Source organism: Macaca fascicularis, chromosome 1 (assembly GCF_037993035.2).
Source record: "Macaca fascicularis isolate 582-1 chromosome 1, T2T-MFA8v1.1".
Classification (NCBI taxonomy): Eukaryota; Metazoa; Chordata; class Mammalia; order Primates; family Cercopithecidae; genus Macaca; species Macaca fascicularis.
Window position 1 is genome coordinate 215459423 of NC_088375.1, and position 6058 is coordinate 215465480.

The window sequence follows — 6058 nt, forward strand, 5'->3', positions numbered from 1 at the left end:
CACACCACTGCACTCCAGCCTAGATGACAGGGAGAAGACTGTGTCTCAAAAATAAAAATAAAAATAAAAAAGTACTCTAGGTCTTGATCACAATCAGAGATACAGACAGCAGAAAAGCTAGAGGGCAAAGAGTGATGGAAACTGAAAGACATGTACATGTGCAGATAGACGGAGAGACTGGAGAGGGGATCACAGCACATTTATACTCATATACACACACACAGAAGCCAACTAGACCTAATTTATAGATACTGCTCCTTCAAAATCAAATCCCTAGAGCCACATTTCTCACTATTAGATAAGGGAGTTACAAATATGGATGGCAGGAAGGCTAGACTAAATCCTAGGTTTTAGACTTAAGATAGCATGAACTCAAGGTCACATACACACACACACACATAGACACACATATTTTCTAGCTATGTCGGCTAAGAGGTGGACAAAGCTTTTGGTGTGTCTAAGCAATGGCACACCAACAGCAACAAGGATACCTAGAGAGCTTGGTTTCTAACTACCACTCGCCACTCAATGGAACCAGGGCTCCTTGGAGAAATTGCTGATTCCAAGGCTGGGTGGGGCAAATACAAGAAGAGTCTGCAATAGCTCGTGTTCAAAGAATGGAATGGATATGTCAAACGGATACAGATACCATTTGAAAGAGATCCTACTGGACAAATCTAGACAATTTGAGTTAAATATTAATAATAATGGATTGTAATCAGTTGAATAAAACGAGAATCCATGAGTTCATACTGATATAGATAAATGACTAAATAAATGAGGGAGAAGGGAAAGTTCTTTCTCATAGGATGCCACGTAATAAGAAAGAATAAATTTAGGGCCAGATGCAGTTGTTCATACCTGTAATCCCAGCACTTTGGGAGGCGGAGGCAGGTGGATCGCTTGAGCCCAGGAGTTCAAGACCAGCCTGGGGAACATGGTGAAACCCCGTCTCTACAAAAAATACAAAAATTAGCCAGGCATGGTGGCGTGCACCTGCAGTCCCAGCTACTCAGGAGGCTGAGGTGGGAGGATCACCTGAGCCCTGGATAGCAAGGTTGCAGTGGGCCAAAATTCCTCCACTGCACTCTAACGTGGGCAACAGAGTAAGACCCTGTCTCAAAAAAAAAAAAAAAAAAGAAAAAGAAAAAAAAGAAAAAAATCTAATTATCTAATTGAAAAGTGTATAGATTTTAAGATGCCTACTCCAATAAAATGTCATGATGCTTTATTACATTTGCAAGGACTTAGCCAAACTCATCAGCAACACTGACCCAAAGCTCTGATTGATAATGATGTTTCTGATTAATAGACATAGGAATTATTTTTTTAAACAAATACAGCTGACTTCAAATTGGATCAACTTATTCTTACTAATTTAAACTCAATGAACGGGCTCTGATCCATTTCAACTAGTTTAAGTAGCTCAAATCAGGTTTAAACTGGATCAAACTGCTTTCCTTTGAAATGACCCTCCCCACTTTAAACAGCTTTTGACCAGCATAGAAAGTAGATAAGAGTCTGGCCTCCCGAATCAGGTTCAGATTCCACCTGCATCGTCTCACCTTCTTGTCATTGGGCACGTTAATTTGCCCTTCCAAAATCTGTTTCTTCATCCATAAAACGAGGATAACAGTACTTCTATCATAAGCTTGTAAAACGTTAAGTCTCGTGATATATGTTCTGCCTAGCTCAAACTGGATAGACCAGGAATAAAGATGATGTGATTGACAGTTGATAATGAGCTCCTTTTTTCTAGCCCCAATTTCTTCCCTGTTAAAGATTCATCACCTGCCCACACCTCCTTCAAGAATTCTTGACATCTTCCTCCACCTCCACCTTCTGGCTCCGAACTCCTTAAGTGAGGGTCAAACAATTGAAGCCAATTATCCTGAATGCAAATGCCCAGTAATAGTTCTATGTTCCTACCTGGGTGGAAGCTCCTAGAGTTCTTCTTCAGTGTCTTTTCCCCTTTTCCCTTCCTAGCCTAGCTCAAAGACCATGTGCTCAGTAAATAACTTTGTGTGCGTGTGTGTGGTTTTTCATTTGTTTTTTAAGACAGGGTTTCACTCTTGTCACCCAGACTGAAGTGTAGTGGCATGATCATGGCTCACTGCAGCCTCAACCTCCTGAGCTCAAGTGATCTTCCCTCCTCAGCCTCCCAAGTATCTGGGACTACAGGTGCATGCCACCATCCCTGGCTAATTTTTGTGTTTTTTGTAGAGATGGGGTCCTGCTATGTTGCCCAGGCTAGTCTGGAACTCCTGGGCTCAAGCAATCCACCTGCCTCAGCCTCCCAAATTGCTGGGGTTACAGGTGTGATCCATTGCGCCCAGCCTGCAACAACCCCTTAGGTTATGGAAACTCCTCGTGGTCACCTGGCAAATAAGTGGTAGAGTAGGAACTTAGATCCAGTCCCCTGATTCCAAATTATTTACAGCCCTGCCTCTCCCTTGGTTCCTCTCTGTCAAGGCACTTGACAGCAGAACAGTTGTCACTGACTCTCACTCTTGTTCCACACAGAGGCCGTTCGTTAGACATGGGGTTTCTCCCCTGCTCCTGCCCCGGTCTGTCTTTACCCCAATCCCATGCTTTGGTGTCCAAGGGGAAGCGATGCTTGCAGCGCGCTTAAAGAAAAAAGTGGTGATAGCTTCCAGATGAGCTTATTATTCTAAATGTAACATTCCTTTTGGTACTTAGAATTTCCACTTTCTCCCTTCCACCCCGTTTGCATTTAGGTAATTAGAAAGCACGCAACAGGAAACCATTTGTGTCTCAGTACCATTCAGGATGAAGGCTGTCCGAGCGCCATGGAGTCACATCCTTGTGGAAATACTTTGCAGAGTTTATTTGGACAGGTTCAAAAATAGTCCTTCAACAATACAATCAGATCGAACCACGACAAGCAAAATGCAATTATGGCTTGGTTACATTTTTAAAAAATGTAAACAGTGAGGTTTGGGAAAACTAAAAGCAAAAAACTAGATCTTCATCTCCATTCCCAACCCCTGCATTTCCTACAAGCAGGACTTCGAGACGGCATCTGCCATCTTTTGAAATGGATGAAAGGATGACACTCACTAAAGGAGACAGCTCAACAGTGTGTTCTGAGGCCATTTCTCGGAACAAAGGCATACTTCTGCATAAGGCAAATGCAGCCTGATAAAGGCTTCTCTGGTGGGTACTTGGAATGCCAAAGTCATTCACCTAAATGAGCTCAAAATACATATTGTTCTGGGCCAAATTATACAGTGTCAAGCTCAGACTGTATGTATTTATGTATGTTGGCAGAGCAGGCCACTTTTGGGGCGCCACAGCTTTATCCTAGCATCCTGTGCCCCGCTGGGTTCCCATCGCTGTCTCCCCAAACCCATGAATTTCCTTGGATTTGGTTCCAGAAAGGCAGACAAGAAACAAAGTCAGTTGCACAAGCCCACAAGGGAACAGGGCCCCAGAGGACTTGAATTTCTAATGAAACTTAAGAGTAACACAGAATGTGTGCCTTTGCCAACAAGCCAGGACTTTCTGAAGGTTGATCTGAGATGGGGGCAGGGAGTGGGGACAGGATCAAGTGTGCCTTGGGCCAGCCTCTGCTAACGGCGACAAGGCGGGAATACAAAGCTCTCTAGAACTAAAGCAACTGGCCAGTGCTTCCTGTGGCCTCTGTCCAGAACTATTCCCTCAGACAGCTGACCCCTTTCTCAGAGCACTTCAGTGGTGCTGCCAAGATGCCAAAGAGATCCATCCAAATAAATGCCTAAAACCTAACAGCTAATGAGATAGAGAACTTTCATTCCAATGTCCCTCTCCACTCCTTATTTTTCTGACGTGTCTAGGGAATTTGTGGTCACCTTATGTTTTGTCGTTTTTGGAAGGGGGCATGTTATTCTTCTCTCTGCCTGAAGATGGGAAAATGACAGAAAAATTGGGGAAGGAAAATGCTTTTTTTGAGACAGATTCTCACTCTGTTGCCGGGCTGGAGTACAGTGGCGTGATCTCGGCTCACCGCAACCTCTGCCTCCCGGGTTCAAATGATTCTCCTGCCTCAGCCTCCTGAATAGCTGGGACTACTGGTGTGCGCCACCATGCCCGGTTGACTTTTATATTTTTAGTAGAGACGGGTTTTACCATGTTGGCCAGGATGGTCTCGATCTCTTGACCTCGTGATCCGCCCGCCTCGACCTCCCAAAGTGCTGGGATTACAGGTGTGAACCTCCACGCCCGGCCAGGAAAATACTTTTAAAGCAAATAGGAGGCCGGGTGCAGTGGCTCACGCCTGTAATCCCAACACTTTGGGAGGCCAAGGCGGGAGGATCACCTGAGGTCGGGAGTTTGAGACCAGCCTGACCAACATGGAGAAACACCGTCTCTACTAAAAATAAAAAATTAGCTGGGTGTGGTGGTGCATGCCTGTAATCCCAGCTACTCAGGAGGCTGAGGCAGGAGAACCGCTTGAACCCAGGAAGTGGAGGTTGCAGTGAGCCGAGATCGCCCCATTGCACTCCAGCCTGGGCAACAAGAGCAGAAACTCCATGTCAAAAATAAATAAATAAAGCAAATAGGAAGAAAACAAGTGGAAGGGATGAAACAGGTTGTACATTATTTTTCTTTCAATTACATGGGTTGCCTTCATCATGGAATGAAGCGGACCAAGTGAAAAACAGCCAAGCAGCAATGACAAGCCATGGCTGAGACTTCCAGTCTAGGGCTAAGCCCATCTTTGGACTTCAGATGACCCAAAGAGGAAAACAAGCCCAGAAGGCAGAGAAGCCTGGACAGTTTATAGGGCAGAGCCTAGCAGAACTTTCTGGAAAAGGGAGTGGGGAGGCTGAGGGAGGGTATTTGCTACCCTGAATGTACTCACTATAGCACTTGTAAGAACTAAGGTCTAATCAATGTTCCAGAACTGGAGTCAGACATGAGTTGTACACTACTGCCCAGCCTCCCCGTCCATGCCTCTTCCCTGCCCCTGCACACCCTGGCTATGCTGAACTACTTGCGATTTCCCAGCTATAATATGCATTACATGATCCTGAGCAAACACAGAGGCTACCCTCCTTCTGTTTGGGATTCCCAGTCAACTTCGGGTCTCAGTGCAGGCATTCCATCGCCTGTGGGGCCATGCTAAGGAGACGTAGTTGCTCCTTCTCCTTTGTTTTCAGTACTTTGCCTACACCTCTCCTCTCCATTAAAACACTTCTTTCAGAGTTGTGTTTGCATGTCTGTCTTTCCATCAGACTCTAAGCTCCTTGAAGGCAGAAGCCTGTGTGTTTTTACCCATTTATCTCTGCTGCTTACAAGAGAGTCTAGCTTACAGTAGATGCCCAATCAACATTTACAGGATGCAGGGGCAAGTGAGATCGGGCTCTGCTTGTCTTACTTCTATGTTAAGGAAAAAGAAAGAAGAAAGGCTGAGCTCTGGGGTTCTGTATATCGTCTGAAGAAATTGCTAAAATATGACTTTTGCATCTAGCATCCCTGGTTCAAGTGAAACCACAGGAACAAACTCAAAGGGGTTTGTCCTCAAACCTCAGCTGCTACGTGAAGACAAAGTTAACCCCAAACGGGCCCCTCCGGCCGGGTGGGCATGCCATGAGCTTTCCTCCGCCCTCCAGAGCTGAAGCTTGGACTGTCTCAAACTCTATGAAGCTGCAGGACTTGACTTCAGTGGAGTGGGCCATCCACACAGCCAGGATTCCTCCCCTGCTAATACAGCAGCAGTGGGACCGCCTCTCGGTAGGCACAGCTGAGATGTACCCTGCCAGGTCCCCAGGTGAGAACACATGAAGAGTTGCCACAGAACGAAAGGCGCCTTGAGACATCAGTCATCTCCATCAAGCCACGCAGCAGCAATCTTCAACTTCTGATTACGAGGCGGAAGCAGTTCTGAAAACTATGCATGAGGGGGCAAGTGGGAAGGAATACCCAAAGACTGGTTTCAGGGGGTTCTCAGAGGGGCTGTGAGCAGGTGGCTACAGCTGCCGGCAGTTCACACACAGTCCTCCTCAAGCTCAGAGACCAACGGTGAAGAAACAAAGGCCATGCAATGGGCTTCCTA